Consider the following 16,896-nt stretch of genomic DNA (forward strand, 5'->3'; position numbering starts at 1 on the left):
GCAGACAAGGTTAACCAGTTGTGTAATTATACAGAGAACTGTACCCAATTTCTGTACTTTCGAAAGCATAGTCAGATCCAGTGACACGTCTGCGGCTCTGAACTTGCTTTACCCATGAGACGGATCAGTTGAAATTTCACTTGCGGTCCAATTGATAAATATTTGATGGCCGTGAATAATTCACGATGTTCCCTATCAAATATAGTCACATGCGTCCTTGCAGCCACTAGCCTTCCTTGCTGAGCCGTCCTCCATGTCTTGCAAGACTTTTACTCACTTTAAGTACGTTCATTAGCATCTGCTCAATTACCTGAGCTAGTGGAGGATGTAAATGTTATATATGGGAGGGACGGGGTTACACATGATCTCTCAGAAGTCTGTAAATTCTCCTGCAGTTACATTGTGTATTTATGAGGTTGTTATGTGGATACCACCCAGATTTTATTCAAGGTGGAAATATAGTAAATGAGGAGACGCATTTGAAAGATCATTTTCTCCAAAACCGGGCATTTTATAAAGAAAGAATAAACAAGTTACTTTGTCCTCTGTTTTGAGTGCATGCTGCTAAATCATAAAGCTGGGTTCAAATCTTAAAGGGAATTTATCACATAGGAAAGTGTGGCGCACCTGTGGCTTCAGTCGCCACAGGGTACCGCACCTCACTTAAGCTGCAGTATTCATCTTTGGTGAGGAGGGGGTTAATCACCAGTGTTTCCACATTTCACCTTACATACAGTTTAGGTGCCTTCTCACTGGGGACTGGATTAGAGTAGGCTGTGGGTGACCATCACGAAGCATGGGACTTTCCCGGTCACTAGCACAACCACCTGGGGCCGGGCACCACTTGGGGTAGAAGTAGGAGCAACCTGTACACAATCTTCAGTAAACTCGGGACTACAGTTTTGGCAACATGACACCACTTTCTTCTCTCTTCACGATACCCAAGGCTTGGAACGGAAGGCTCAGCCCGGGTTCCTCACTTCTGAAGGGGCATCCCTTCGGAAAGGACACTTCCAAACACCGGTGGCTACCTCTAATTAACCCGGGATTGGTTGGAGCCCATCATGGTGGAGACCGGCACCTCCCGGGCAACCCACGGACAGTGAGTAAAGACCTGGAACCACAACTACTGTGTCCACCCCTTTATTGTCGACGCCCCGGGCTTTGGCGCCAACGGCCACTACTACCTCCATCATCCTCCCTGGGGCCTAGTGAGTCGCCCTGGGCAAGCCAGGGGCCACAGGTAACAACACCACCACACTCCACACTCCCTGTAGGCACATCGAAGTCAAAACACAAAATCCTTGTTGCCTTCCCCAGGGGCTGATGTCCACACCAGGGGGTGGAGCCAGGCGGTTGGTCTCCACCCACCAAGGAGTTCACAGTCCTGGAGGAGGGAAAACACAGGCAGATAGAGTTTGGAGGAGGAAGTGGAAGGAGGAAAGTAGTAGAGAGGAGAAAAGTGACAGAGAAAGAGCCTGAAGTTGGTCCGGGTGTGTGGCCCGGACAGGACAGCAAGGTTGGCAGGCGGTGGTGACCGTCGGCAGTGGAGGCCGATTGGAGTCTGCCATAAGGACCGTGGACGGGTGGTGACCCGGCGGTACCGGACCGGTATACAAAGAGAAGCCAGCACCATTGGCAGGGGCCTTTCAGATCCCGGCAAGGCTTGGAGTCGCCGTGAATTTGCCAAATCCTTTAGTGAAGGGGACCTTCGGGTTTCCAAACAGTCAAGTCCCGACAGAAGGCAACCGTCCAACCGTGAAGGGGAGACACCGCCACCGCCAAGGGCAACCGTTTCCCAGGGCCAGCGCCTGCGGGCAAAAGGGGCTCCTCCGGCCCATATCCAGGTCAGGGAGCGGGTTACCGGTGGGAACCCATCGCTACCAACACTGAACTTAGGTGCAGGGAGAGACAGTCATCACTAACCTGCAGGGAGGAACAACCGCAGCCGTCCGAGGGACCCGTCCATCCAGCCGCTTGTTTTACCGTGATCTGTGTCATCATCATTTGGCTGAGAGAGTACCTCCGTGCCGTGCGGCACAGCACTGCCCCTGCGACCCTGCACCTCATCAGGCCCCGCAACCCGCCTGCCATCCACTCCTACCCCCTCACCGGGCCCCGGGACAACCAACCCCCTACCCACGGAGGGGAGAAATAACAACAAAGCTGCTCCCTGTCACCGCTCCCGGGATCCCCGTCCAGAGCAGCGGTGGTGTCCACACAATCACCACAACCGTGGGTGGCGTCACGGACAATATCCCCAAAACCAAACCACCCCTTTTCACTCACGGGCGAGGGGTGCCGCTCGAGTCCCCGGGATCCGGCCCATCGCTCGAGCCACTGAGCAGCAGCAGCCGCAGAGCAGCGGCAGCCGGACCCGAGCAGTGGGAGAGCGCAGCGTCCCCTCCTCCGCCCGCGACAACTTGGCGTCATGAACAGGATCTTACCGCTCTGCCGTCTGGTGGAGGTGCGCCTTGTTGCCACCGGAGGTGTCCGGCCGAAAAATTTCAGAAGCCGCCATCTTTGGCGCGAAAAGTTCCCGCTCGAGCGTCTCCTCGAGTAGTGGAGGCGCAAAGGCCAAAACCCCGCCCCGGTAGAGGAGGAGCCGGAAAGAGGTTAAGGGGAACGGGATGTAAGATGTCGGCTCCCGAGTCTGATGCTAGCCCCGAACCGCCTGATGGAGCGGCGACGCCCGCGGGGGCAGGGGATGGTGAGATGGCTGCAGCCCCTGCTCCGGTCGCAGGAGCCGCGGGCCCCGAGAATGCGGCAGTAATTCCCCGCGCAGCAGCTGACAGCAGCCCGCCTGCCGCGGAGGGGATGTCTACCCCGGCACCCCGCCCGACCGTGACAGGAATGGCGGGCCGCGCCGAGGACACCGGAGAAGCCAGTCCGGGACAGGAGACAACAGATGGAAGCAGCTCAGGGGAAGATGCGGAGTCCCTGTCGGGGGATGAGGCCCCTCTTGTCATTCGCGCCTTTGGAGACACGTGGATGGCGCGCTGCAGGTACTGTCGGCAGTGGGGGCATTTTGCGGGCCAGTGCCCTGCAAATGGCCGGCCTTGAAGTAAGAAAAGTTAAAGCATGGTAGCGGTCCCCGGTTACTTTGCTATCGGTCCCCATTGGGACTCTGCTGCTGTGCCAGACGGCCCTCAAGGCTAAGGAGTCCGGTTGGAGGAGCAGTCGTACCCGCATCATCGGCAGCTGAAAATGGAGTCCTGTGGGACAGTGTCATCCCTGTGTGTGGGTGGCGTTGGGGGCTCGTGCTGTTCGGTGGTGGACTGTGGGAAAGCTGCAGGAGAAGTTGTACCGGAGCCAAGTGTTGTGGATGGCCCCTGGGACCCAGCTAACGGTCCCCGTCGGGACCCTATGGCAAGTCTCCGTTGGGATCCTACAGTTCTGTTTGTGGTAGCCCGTTGGCTACGAAGCACTGTTCTCACCTGATTGAAGCCTTGATTTGCAACCTTGATTTGAAACCGGTCGTTGCCGGCAACTGGTCCCCGTTGGGACCCCCTTCACCAGTTTTACATAAGACACTACTTATGAACAGGCCCGAGAACTTGCAGGGCAACCACAAACTAGTGGCATGTAAATAAAAATGTTTGTTGCAGCTTCCACCGTTACCGCCTCCGGAGAGGCAGATTGGAGGAAGGGCCCGCAGTGGAGTAGGCTGGGGCCCAGCCACCACCAGAACCGGTGGCAATCCTCTGGGGGTTTCAGGGGCTCCCCATGGACGTAGGTCCCCTGAAAAGGACAGAACCCGCTCGGGCAACTTGTGCAGGACTGGGGTCAAGGGGTGCTGCCTGTTTGCTTAGGGGCAGCATCAGGGCCAGGTTGCTTGGGTGGGAGAGAGCGGAAGCCGTAACCGTTAACCGTTTGCAATGTTTAAGAAAGTACCTCCCGTTGTGGGATGATGTTATTTTACTTGTATTGTGTTTTCTTATCTTTTTGCAGAAAAATAAAACCGGTGATGGACGGGCAGCCCGAGGACGGTCTGCATTTTGCTAAGGGGGAATGTGTCGCCCTGGACAAGCCAGGGGCCACAGGTAACAACACCACCACACCCCACACTCCCTGTAGGCACATCGAAGTCAAAACACAAAATCCTTGTTGCGTTCCCCAGGGGCTGATGTCCACACCAGTGGGTGGAGCCAGGCGGTTGGTCTCCACCCACCAAGGAGTTCACAGTCCTGGAGGAGGGAAAACACAGGCAGATAGAGTTTGGAGGAGGAAGTGGAAGGAGGAAAGTAGTAGAGAGGAGAAAAGTGACAGAGAAAGAGCCTGAAGTTGGTCCGGGTGTGTGGCCCGGACAGGACAGCAAAGTTGGCAGGCGGGGGTGACCGTCTGCAGTGGAGGCCGATTGGAGTCTGCCGTAAGGACCGTGGACGGGTGGTGACCTGGCGGTACCGGACCGGTATACAAAGAGAAGCCAGCACCATTGGCAGGGGCCTTTCGGATCCCGGCAAGGCTTGGAGTCGCCGTGAATTTGCCAAATCCGTTAGTGAAGGGGACCTTCGGGTTTCCAAACAGTCAAGTCCCGACAGAAGGCAACCGTCCAACCGTGAAGGGGAGACACCGCCACCGCCAAGGGCAACCGTTTCCCAGGGCCAGCGCCTGCGGGCAAAAGGGGCTCCTCCGGCCCATATCCAGGTCGGGGAGCGGGTTACCGGTGGGAACCCATCGCTACCAACACTGAACTTAGGTGCAGGGAGAGACAGTCATCACTAACCTGCAGGGAGGAACAACCGCAGCCGTCCGAGGGACCCGTCCATCCAGCCGCTTGTTTTACCGTGAACTGTGTCATCATCATTTGGCTGAGTGAGTACCTTCGTGCCGTGCGGCACAGCACTGCCCCTGCGACCCTGCACCTCATCAGGCCCCGCAACCCGCCTGCCATCCACTCCTACCCCCTCACCGGGCCCCGGGACAACCAACCCCCTACCCACGGAGGGGACAAATAACAACAAAGCTGCTCTCTGTCACCGCTCCCGGTGATCCCCGTCCAGAGCAGCGGTGGTGTCCACACAATCACCACAACCGTGGGTGGCGTCACGGACAATATCCCCAAAACCAAACCACCCCTTTTCACTCACGGGCGAGGGGCGCCGCTCGAGTCCCCGGGATCCGGCCCATCGCTCGAGCCACCGAGCAGCAGCAGCCGCAGAGCAGTGGCAGCCGGACCCGAGCAGTGGGAGAGCGCAGCGTCCCCTCCTCCGCCCGCGACACTAGCTTCACTTGCGGGAAGCTGAACTATCCTAGCTGCGACACCACCCGGCCCAGAGGACAGCGACCACAGCGGCGGCTAATCCCTGGCCGCATACCGCAGGTGGCGTCACGAGACAACTACTACTCCCAACATCCTCACATCCCCATCATCCATCCCATCCCTCCTTCCTTTTATTTAACACCCCGGGGCCACGAAGCCGGGCAGGGCCACCCATGACACCCCGGACCCGACATCACCGGCCCGGCGACGAATACATTTAACCCCTGCCCCGCGGGTGCTACAAAAGCATCATGTTACAGAGCAGAATGGCAGAATGATTTATATAATTTAATGGCAAACAATCAGTATAACTTGTATTTTATTTTGCTCCTTTTGTAATTTTGAGTCAAGTGAGAGGACCTAATCAGCGAATGACCGTTATATCTGTATGCACACTCACTGATTAGAGACGCCTACTGGACTCCAAAATTGCCCTATTCATTTGTTACTGAGTCTTTTTCCATAAATTATATAACAATCTGATCAGCTCTTTTTGTTCTATAATGTGCTGCCTGCAAATAGAACTGCATTTGTAATGTGATTGCTTCCCTTTAAATTACTGGTGTTTGCTATTGCAAGGCTAAATTTATGCTGTGTGCTCTGAGCCATCTCCTATCCGACCATGCTGTTTAACGGCAAGAAAGAAACTGCAGCTACATCCCCTCCATCCTCCTCCTCCTCTATGCTAAGGAAAATAAGGACATGGATTTCAAACATTTACAGAGAGCTTGTAGATTGGGAAAGTTGAATTATAGACTTCTGGACCATGTGCAAAGCTGTTACATTAAACTAATAAATAGTATATTTTATAGCTTGCGGGTATCACATGGAGTTTTGCACAAAACTCATCAAATGTCATGGCGGCGTCAGGCTCTGTTCACGATGTAGAGTCTGACACTCTGTCCGATGGTTTCTTTGGTGTTTCTGATCAACTCGGACAGACCAGGGTGTCGACCTGCTGTGTGCTCATTCATAGACAGGCTAGCAAGAGTTAACCTCTGCTAACCTGCTCATTAGGCTCCCTTGACCATATGTTGTAAGGAAGTCCATCATATCTGCTCCTCATATTTATGCTGGAGGAAATCTTCTACCTTTGCCAACTATACTTTAAGCTGTGTTGGTCTGTGCGTTGTGGTGTCACAGACTAGCTGGAGATGTTGTTTTATGCTTGGTGTTGTTGTGTAGTTACCTGTCGTCTTGTTGTTTCCACCCTGCTCTTGTTTTCCTCCTAATCTCTTATGTCTTATACCTCTGTGTGTGTGTGTGCTGTGTGGCAAGAGTTTTGGTTTCCCCTGTTTGTCCATTTCTATGGGTTAAATCACACTCCTGTCCTGGACCCCCTAGGGGAGAGGGTATAAGTTCAGGGCTGGCCAGGAGCAGGACCAGGAAGGTGGCTCAGACACTCCCATCATTAGGGGTATTTCTGAGAATAGGGATAGCAGAGGGTCTGAGGGTCAGCTTAGTGGCCCTGGTTTCTCGCTATTCCCATAGTTCCTTGTGACAGTGGGAGGAGGACTACACTTTTCCTAGGGAGCATTTTCTGACTAACAAGACTTCCTAGCTGGCCAGTCTTCGCAGGGGAAATATTACCCTCCAAACCAACGTTAAAGACCTCTTTCCGAGCCAACCAGAACCTTTGCCTGCAGTGATGAAGAGTAGAAACCTACTAATCTAAACTAAACTAGTCTACAAATGTGTCTATTTCTTATGGTTTGACTTATATCCTTTGTTACTTTTCAAGAATTACTGTATTGAAGAATTCTACATTGAATTACCACTACGTCCAATAGGTGGCACTATAGACACCTTTCGGTAAAGTCACAATCTGCATTGAGATTGATGTATTTACATTCTACTAATTTAGAAGAAAAAAGAAAATTCTACGTAGCACATCCTATAATTCACCGTCTGCATCCTCTTATTATTATGAAAATTTTGTGAAGTTTTCATTTTATCTGGATGATATCCCGAAAGAAATTGGGTGTTCCCTCTCCACCCTTCCTTCGCCGCTTAAATACTCAGCCGTCTGGGCATCTTCACAAGAAATGCTCTGCTTCAGGATGGCACAACTTTGTGCCAAGGGAAAAAAGATAGATCTATCTGAGAACAAAGTCTTAAAATCCCATCTGTACCTGAAGTTATCCTTTAATATTAAAGGGAACCTGTCAGCAGAAATTTTGCAATAAACCTAAAAGATTCCCCTCTGCAGCTCCTGGGCTGCATTCTGGAAAGGTTCCTGTTGTTATTGTGCCCCCTTTGAGACCAAAATAAAGACTTTATAAAGTCTTACCTTTTTGTATGCAAATTTTTTTTTATGTACACGGGGGCGGGCTGTCTTGCGTCCGTTAGTCGCCCTCCTGCCGCTTTACGCCGTCCCCGATCGCTCATTTCCATACATGAGGATGCCACCCAGTGCTCCCGAGGTCTCGCGCATGCGCCGTGCCAGTCTCGCGGGAGTGAGCACTGTGCACAGTGTGACCGCTGGTGACGTGATTGCGCAGGCGTGAGATTATGGGCGGCGCTGTGATTGTCATCAGCAAGTACCCGCCCATAATCTCATGCCCGCGCTTTCCCCTCTGCCTCCACCGTTCTGCGCAAGCGCTGGCCAGATGAACCCACGTCACCTATTACCCTTCTTTCCCTGGAGCAGGAAATAGATGGCAGGAGTGGAGCAGCAAAACGGTGGAGGCAGAGTGAAAAGCGCGGGCACGAGATTATGGGCGGGTACTTGCTGATAACAATCACAGCGTCGCCCATAATCTCACGCCTGCGCAACATGTCACCAGCGGTCACACTGCACAGTGCTCACTCCTGCGAGAGTGCCACGGCGCATGCGCGAGATCTCGGGAGCACTGGGCGGCGTCCTCAGTTATGGAAATGAGCGATGTGGGACGGCGTAAAGCGGCAGGAGGGCGACTAACGGAAGCAAGACAGCCCGCCCCCGTGTACATAAAAAAAGATTAGCATACAAAAAGGTAAGACTTTATAAAGTCTTTATTTTGGTCTCAAAGGGGGCACAATAACAACAGGAACCTTTCTAGAATGCAGCCCAGGAGCTGCAGAGGGGGGATCTTTTAGGTTTCTGGCAAAATTTCTGCTAACAGGTTCCCTTTAAAGGGCATGTCCCAAGTTATCACTTAGTCATAGGAAAGGTAATACCTTGGGAGTCCGACTGGCATCTCCACCAGCACAAAGAAAAAGGGGGTCTGAAGTGCCTTTGGGGAAAAGTGAAATAGCCACAGATGTCCATCATCATTTTATTTCTTAACACTGGTACTGCAGATACAGTAAAGCTAGCCCTGACAGTGAATGTAGATGATGGTGCAAATATCTATCCTATCTAATTACATTGGGGAACTTCCAGTTCTGTGGATTGGTTTTGGCCCCAATGAATGGATCACCAGTGATCAGCAAATTATCACCTATCCTATGGACTGGAAATAACTTGCTAATAGTGTTGAGCGGATCCGAACTGTAAAAATCGCAGGAATCTGGCTGCATGATCCGGATGCGGGATTTTTTTTTATTTCTCTCTCTCTCTCTCGATCCGCCGGACCCGGATTATTAGAAGTCCGCTCAACTCTACTAGCTAAGTTTGGCAGTCTCATACCCCTTGTACAGCACAACAGTGAGTCTTTTTGGACCATCTTGCAGACTCATAGGCACTCTGCTGTCATTTCGTGCCTTCATGAGCTGACCTATCATACACATTTTTTTTATACAGGATGGTGCAAAAGTTATGCTCATGCACACTGGATTATGAAGCCATACAACGCGGATCTGTAAATGTACCAGCACGCATTGTCCATAATGTATTTCTTTTCAGCATATGATATGACAGCTGCACAAACCTGGAGAGTGACCAAGCTGTGAACTGGAGCGTATCTGTAGTCGAGAAGAATAGTTTGGTCTAATCACCTTCTGTCTTAATGTTTTTACAGCTTTATTCCAGTCACTTATTTTCCTTCCTATTTCAAATATTTTACCAACTTTCTAGAAGCTTTCATGGTCTGGTAATAATCAGAAAATATATTATAATTGAGAGAATTAGACCAAGCCAAATTATTTGCACTACACAATCTAAAGGAAGCCGAATGAGCTTCAAATGATATATTTATTAAATATTTAAAGGGGTCATTCAACTTGGAAAAAAATACAAATCACAGGAAGGGTTTAACGAAATAAAATGAGGCAAATGTACTGTTTTAAACTCCATGGGTCCAATACAAGACAGTCCGGGGATCTGCACCTTGTCAGGAAGCTATGATGATGTCCCATTCTTCACTCAGCTGCATATTTTCCCTTCCTGTCTGAAGTACTGTATGATAAAAAAAAAGTTCTACATAATTCTTTCTTTCTTTCTTTCTTTTTTCAAATAATCTGTACATGTTCTTCTCTCTGAATTGTAAAATATGTGTAACGCTTGAGGATGATGTAGGGGCAGCAAGCTGGATTAGTGGACCCACTGGACCACAGGGGGGACCCGAGCTTACACTTTAGTAGGAGGGGCTTAACTAAGCGCCCACTGTGAGGCGGACGCCAGGTAGAAGCCAGCGCTGCCTTCTCCCTCCCTGAGGAAGCCGGATTTGGACACTTGATCCCAAAGAGGCGAAACGTACGTTGGTGGGGTATGAGGGAGCTCTTTCCATACGCATTCAGGATTTTGCACTGGCCACTTTACAACATTATTTTCCTGTCATCATGTTATTTGACCTTATTTTTTGATACAGGAGGGTTAGGGGGGCTTATTTATTGCATGCACTTGCACTTTCTATATATTTTTTTGAAAATTGCCCTGATACCTTATCCTCATGATGTGTATATGTAGATCGGTCATATTCTGAAAAATTCTTTTGACTCCCATTGCTGTCCTGTTATGCGTATCACATCCCTTTGTGTTTTTATCCCCTTTTTTGCTGGTTGCACGTAATTACTATAATAAAATAATTCTGTCTCAGTGGTTAGCACTGCAGCTTTGCAGCGCTGGGGTCCTGGGTTCAAATCCCACCAAGGACACCATCTGCAAGGAGTTTGTATGTTCTCCCCGTGTTTGCGTGGGTTTCCTCCGGGTTCTCCGGTTTCCTCCCACACTATAGGGACTCTAGATTGTGAGCCCCAATGAGGACAGTGTTGCCAATGTATGTAAAGCGCTGTGGAATTAATAGCGCTATATAAATGAATAAAATTATTACAATTATTATTATTCTATTTTTGAAACTCTTGTTCTCCGATTTTTTACAGGTATAGGCGCGGTGACTGAGGCAGGCTGGACAGTCAGGTATGGACAGGAATGGTGGGCATGGTAGGGGTAGCCAGGTATGGAAAGGCAGGTACAGGAGATGGACGCAGGTCATGAGCTCAGGACCTAGCAACTAGCTCAGTAGCAGACTGGAGACTGACTGACTAAGTAGAGGAATTACACAGGCACCTCCCCTAATGGGAGGATGCCTGAAATACACTGTGCCTCTCAGCCATAGGCTGAGAGGCATTTCCTGGAAATAACATGCCAGCCATTTAATAGGAGCATCGGTGTGCGCACACGCATCTTAGGTGCACTCCCAGGAGCCCTGTGCAGCATGTACAGGGTTCAGGAGGGGAGGAAGGCAGTAGCACAGGTGGATGCCCGACAGAGTGCTGAGGAGGACACGACCCAACGGGGGCGGCGAGATGTCAGCATCTCTGCAGAAACGCCGGTGCTACAATATGTTGGCGTCACATAAATTGAATTTTCTATTCTTTTTTTTTCTATTTTTCTTTCTTATACTTTTTATTTTTCCATTTTGGCCTCCACTTTCTTCCTCTCCTTCTTTCTCATGCCACTATTTTTCATAATCTCGGTTTGCCGTAAAAAATCAAAATAGTTCTACAGAACCTCGTAAACTGAACGATCTACAGCAACCATCATGGTCCTTTAGCTGCATAAAACCCAGGTTCACCTCACCGAATCCATTCAATCTTTCGGTGACACAATTTCCTTACACTCTTCATTGTTACAATTCCTCATTCCGTAGCCATTTTACTCATTTGCAAGTTGCATTCTTTGTGGCCCCAGGCCTCCATGTGCAATTTGTCAGTGTTTTATACACCTGTTTGTTCCACAACATGTGAATGCATGTGAGACATGGCCAGCATGCTAAGAGGATCCATTACAGGTTCTTTGTGGCATTGGCCATCTCTTAAGCTAATGAAGTAGTGAAGTGTCTACTTGAAATGACGAGTCTTTTTTTTCAGATATTGAGTTTTTATGGATGCGGTAATAGCAGCCGGTAATGAGCGTCTCCCGAAATCCACCTCTGACTGACACAGCCTTGTCAGGATTGCTCAGGCCGTCAGACGTTTTAACACTGGTACCTAAATCGTGCTTCTTTTTTTCGGTTTGATGGTGGAACAAAGACGTCTTTTTCAGAGCTTCTTGTATAACATGCTCTCTCCTTCTCTCTGGTGAATACTGAGCATAAAACCAGAGCTTTGGCAACTGCTCTAAAGTGGGTAATTTAATATCTTCCAAAAGTCAAAGGAACAGTTACCAGCAGAGGAAAAGTCCCATTATAAATATGTTTTACCGTAATTGCAAAGTGATCATTCTCAGTGTTGGATTGTCAGTGATTTCAGAGATCTGGTTTGTCTGTCAACTTCCCCTGTTCTGTAGGATGTTTGTCTTTCTTTTTTCCTGAGCTTTGCCCTGAATACAATGTTGCCACTGTTGTGGTACGTGGGCTTAGTACTTTTTTTTTTGAAGAAAAAAAAGAAGTTTAATCCATTCATAATGCAAAGTTCTGCAGCTTTTGAAACAGATTTGGTTTTATGATCCCCCACCAATTGCAAGATTCCGCTGAACCCCTTCACCCCCCGGATGATTTTCCGTTTTTGTTTTTTGCTCCCCTTCTTCTGAGAGCTGTAACTTTTTTTTAGTTTTCTGTCAATCTTGCCATATGGGGACTTATTTTTTGCGGAATTAGTTGTACTTTTGGATGAAACCATTAGTTTTACCATATAGTGTACTGGAAAACGGGAAACAAAATTCCAAGTGCGATGAAATTGCAAAGAAAATTGGTTTTGGGATCTTTTATTCACCGTGTTCACTATATGGTAAAACTGATGTGTCGGTGTGATGTCTCAGATCAGTACGAGTTCATAGACACTAAACATTTATACTTTTACTTTTATCTAGGGGTTAAAAAAAAAATTCAGAAGTATGTCCAAAAAATAGAATGGCGCTTTTTCAGACATTTTCTGAGACCCGTAGCGTTCACATTTTTGGGGATCTGGGGCTTAGTGACAGCTTATTTTTTTGTGTCTTGAGCTGATATTTTTAATTATATCATTTTTGTGTGGATGCTACATTTTGATCGCCTGTTATCGCATTTAAAAAAAAATGTTACGGCAACCAACCTAATTTTGGTGTTTGGAATTTTGTTTCTCGCCACGCCGTGTACCGATCAGATTCACTGATTTTATATTTTGGTAGATCGGGCATTTCTGAACGAGACAATACCAAATATATGTATATTTTTATTTTTTTAACTGTTTTATTTTCAATGAGGCAAATGGGGGGTTATTTGAGCTTTTAGGTTTTTATTACTTTTTCACATTTTTAAAAACTTTTTACATTTTTTATTTATTTTACCAATCCCCCTAGGGGACTTTATCACTGCACAGTCTGATTGCTTGTTCATTTCTGCTGATCAGAGCTGCACAGCTCTGATCAGCAGAAATGCAGCATTCCTGTGTGAGCTTGTGCTCTGTCGGCTCTCACAGGAAACAAGCCATGATAGCGTCAGGAGTCATCACATGATCCATCGCTGCCATGGCAACCATTAGCTCCCCATGATCCCGTCAAAGGGTCGCCGATGGCGGCGGGGAATGGCACGCTCTCCACCGCAGCCATTTCAATCACACTGTTACATTTTGACAGTGCGATCTAAGTGCAAGCAGGCGCGCGTGGTCATGCCTGTTAGCCCCACATGTCAGCTGTTCAAATCAGCACACGTGCAGGGATCACAGCCGGCTCTCTGCAGCAGCCGGGGGTGATTACCGCTGTATGCACTGCAGCCTTTCAATAAACATCAGCTTCCAAACCCCGAACTCAACCATGGACTTCTGGGAGAAGTCAATATTCGGATTTGAGTACTGGACACTAGGTGTCCGATACGAACCCCAAACTTTAGAGTCATCCCTAAATCATAATTTATTGCACAAATGTAGCATAAATTATGACAGTAATACACTCAGTTCCTGACTGGAGTGCACTCTTTGCGATGGCACCTGGCAGCCAAAATATTTCCCAAAATTATTAAGCCTCTTCTGAATTTAGTGAACGATTCAAAAAGGCTGGCTCCATTGATCAAGAAGGGGGTGTTGCACACCAAAGTTCTCCCTTTCCTAGGAGGCCAAAATACGCTGGCGCGCATACTGTTTAAAATTAATCTGGACTGAATAGCTGGTGTTCTGAATACATCCTCCTCCTTACTTTTTCAAAATGTTGTGGTCAGATGCTGCTGGGATGTGCTGACCATTTACATGTTTTGACAAGTGGCCTGTCACGCTGTACAAACAGCTAGTAAGATGTAGTACAGCGTATTCCCCACTAGGGGGCAGCAGAGTAGTTAAGGAGAGACAAAGTCACACTGTAACAGAAAGGCAGCTGAAGTACAGCAGAGTAACTTCAGCAGGCAGTTAACAGGCGAACCACCAGGGGGCAATAGAGTAGTCAAACAGTCAGGGTCTAGCCAGAAAAGTCAAGTCACTGCAAAGGGAGTCGGGAGATCAAGTATGCAGAGGGAAACACAAACAACAGACAGGAGCGGGAAGTCAGGGACCGGGACAGACAGACGAACGGGGGAGGGTACAAGTCAGGACACAGTAGCAGGGAGGCAGGACAAATCTGGAACACTCACCAGAGCCACAATCTGCAAGGCACAAATATCATTGGCACTGACCCATAGGTAGAGAGGCAATATACAGCATCCTGGGATCCAGAACGAGGCAAGGGAAGTTAACCCCTGACATGACCAGGCCAGAGCTGGGTGTAACCAGCAGCAGGGAAAAGCCGGCCTGGATCATGACATGGCCATTGCCAACGTTTTACCATTAACAATGGCACAGCTGGAGGACACAGAGTTCGTAATCGAATCACAGTAAATATATGTTGCCCTCCCTTTTCCAAAAGAAGACAAAACATTTAAAGCACCACTCCAGCTTTGTTTTTTTTCAGCGCTGGAGTGTTGCTTTAAATGTAAGATCCCTCTCATATACTCCGACGACTTCCTTTTTTACTGACGCCGCTTCGGTCCTGCGGCACTATCTGGTGCCCGTAACGTCTGACTGTCTGGAAGTAAGAAGTTACGTCACAAGCTCCCAATGCATCTCTATGAGAGCCAGAACGAGGCCAGAATGAGACTTTCATAGAGTTGTGTTAAGCTGTTATCTCCGACGTTCTGCGTGAAACACTACAGCTGCCGGCAAATCGCGAATCACTGGACGACAACCAGAGAGACGCTGGAAAATGATGAAGATGGCGGCAGTTGAGTATAAGCCAGGAGGTAGTGGACTTGCATCTAAAGCACCACTTCAGTGGTGAAATAAAAAAAAATGTGCTGAAGTGGTACTTTAAACGCTAACATTTTCACTCCCTGAATGAGTCACTAGAGGGAGCTCAGGAGTTAACTGCATATGAGTTATACATTGAACAGAGTAATACATTCGTATGTAGTTAGCTGCAAAACTGAAACTAGTGACCGCTGCAGCTAGTCGGAATTTTCCAATGTTGTTCCATCCTTGTTGTTGAGTTTTAGAGCTCTGAATTGTAAAAATGGACAAATAAACATAATCTGCAAAAAAATAAAAAATTAAATCTAATAATAAAATTGTATTAAAAGATGGATATTATTCAGCTTTGTGGTATAAATATATGTCTCCTGGGACTGTAGACGAGCAATCATAGCTTTTTAATGTGCAGAGGAATGTGGAACGTGGCATTACTGTTGTGAAGCAGAACAATAGCATTGCTTTTACACCATGGGTGACAATAAACATGAACTTTTATACGGAGTAACCCACACGTGGCCAGAGCACTGTGTGAATCATTAAGACTAGAGATATTGTATATTCATAGAAAACCTGTTATATATGGTAATGTTTTTATATTGCAATATTAATTATCTTGCAATTTTCATACTTACTGTTCTAAACAAAATACTATTTTCTCTTTAAGAGTACAAAAAGCATTTCAATTAAAAATTACACCTCTATGTATAGTAGACAGCACACACAAAAGGTGATTAGTCCACAAGTGTAGGGGATGCAGGGACTGGAGTCTAGAAAACTTGTTCCCCTCTGTATGTAAGGCTAGGTTCACATTTCCGTTAAAATGTATAAGTCACAATCCGCGGCTCTGGTAAACAACGGCATCCGTTTAGCGGATTCCGTTGTGTCCCCTAGACTTGTATTAGTGGCAGATTGCGACTGATGACCTTCTGTTGCATCCGCCGCGTCGCGGTCAGTCGTTTTTTGACTGACCGCCGGGCAGGAGCAACGCAGAAAGTAACGTTTTTCTGGCCGTCAAAATTAACGCGCTGCGCAGGAATCCGTCACCGTCAAGCTTGTAATGGATGTCTATGGTGCTGGATTCCATCGTATTCCGTCTTACAACGGAATCCAGCGCTGGATTCCATCATGTTCTACTGAGCATGCCCAGCATGTTTAGCACACCCACTGGGCTGTCCCAAACACAAACGGATCATGACTGATCCGTCAAAAAACGGACGCATAGCAGATGTAACGGACGCGACGGATTAGATTTTTCACAGGATTCCTGTGAAAGAAATCCTGTGAAAAACACATCCGTTGCGTCAGTTGACATCTAAAAAACAACTGATCCGTTGCTGACGGATTTAAAACAACGGAAATGTGAACCTAGCCTAAAGCGGCTCTGAGTAGTCTGATGGTTGGGCCTAGCCCATCTTCACTGTCTCCTGCGATCCTTAAGCCCCTCCATACACACTAGGCCTCTTTCACACGTCCATGCAAAACACACACACACGCACACACACACACACACACACACACACAGGGTAAAATTGTATTTTTATTTAAATCGTTAAAATAACATATATTTAATATTCATAGAAAATACAAGACGGGATCAAATTCACAAAAATATTAGCAGCAGTTTATCAGGTTATAAAAGTGCTTAGTGCAATGAACAACGATATATTAATAGCAATTAATTATATATAACAAAGTGCAAATGTTTAAGTAATAATTAGTTTTATATACATATATATATATATATATATATAAATGAAATGTAGATAAAAGGTATACCAAATAATGCCTAATAAATATAAAATTATATAATGTAAAAATCAGTTAGGGATTAGTGTACCTTAAAGGTGATCAAAGAAGTCCTGTGTACCGCTAGACGCTGACGCGCGTTTCAAGCGATCTTTTCCTCAGGGGGCGCTCAAGGAAAAGATCGTTTGAAACATGCATCAGGGTATAGCGCTACACAGGACTTCTTTGACCACCTTTAAGGTACACTAATCCCTAACTGATTTTTACATTATATCATTTCATATTTATTAGGCATTATTTGATATACCTTTTATCTACATCTTATTTATATATATAAT

This window comes from Anomaloglossus baeobatrachus, chromosome 10, assembly GCF_048569485.1.
Source record: "Anomaloglossus baeobatrachus isolate aAnoBae1 chromosome 10, aAnoBae1.hap1, whole genome shotgun sequence".
In the NCBI taxonomy this organism is placed as follows: Eukaryota; Metazoa; Chordata; class Amphibia; order Anura; family Aromobatidae; genus Anomaloglossus; species Anomaloglossus baeobatrachus.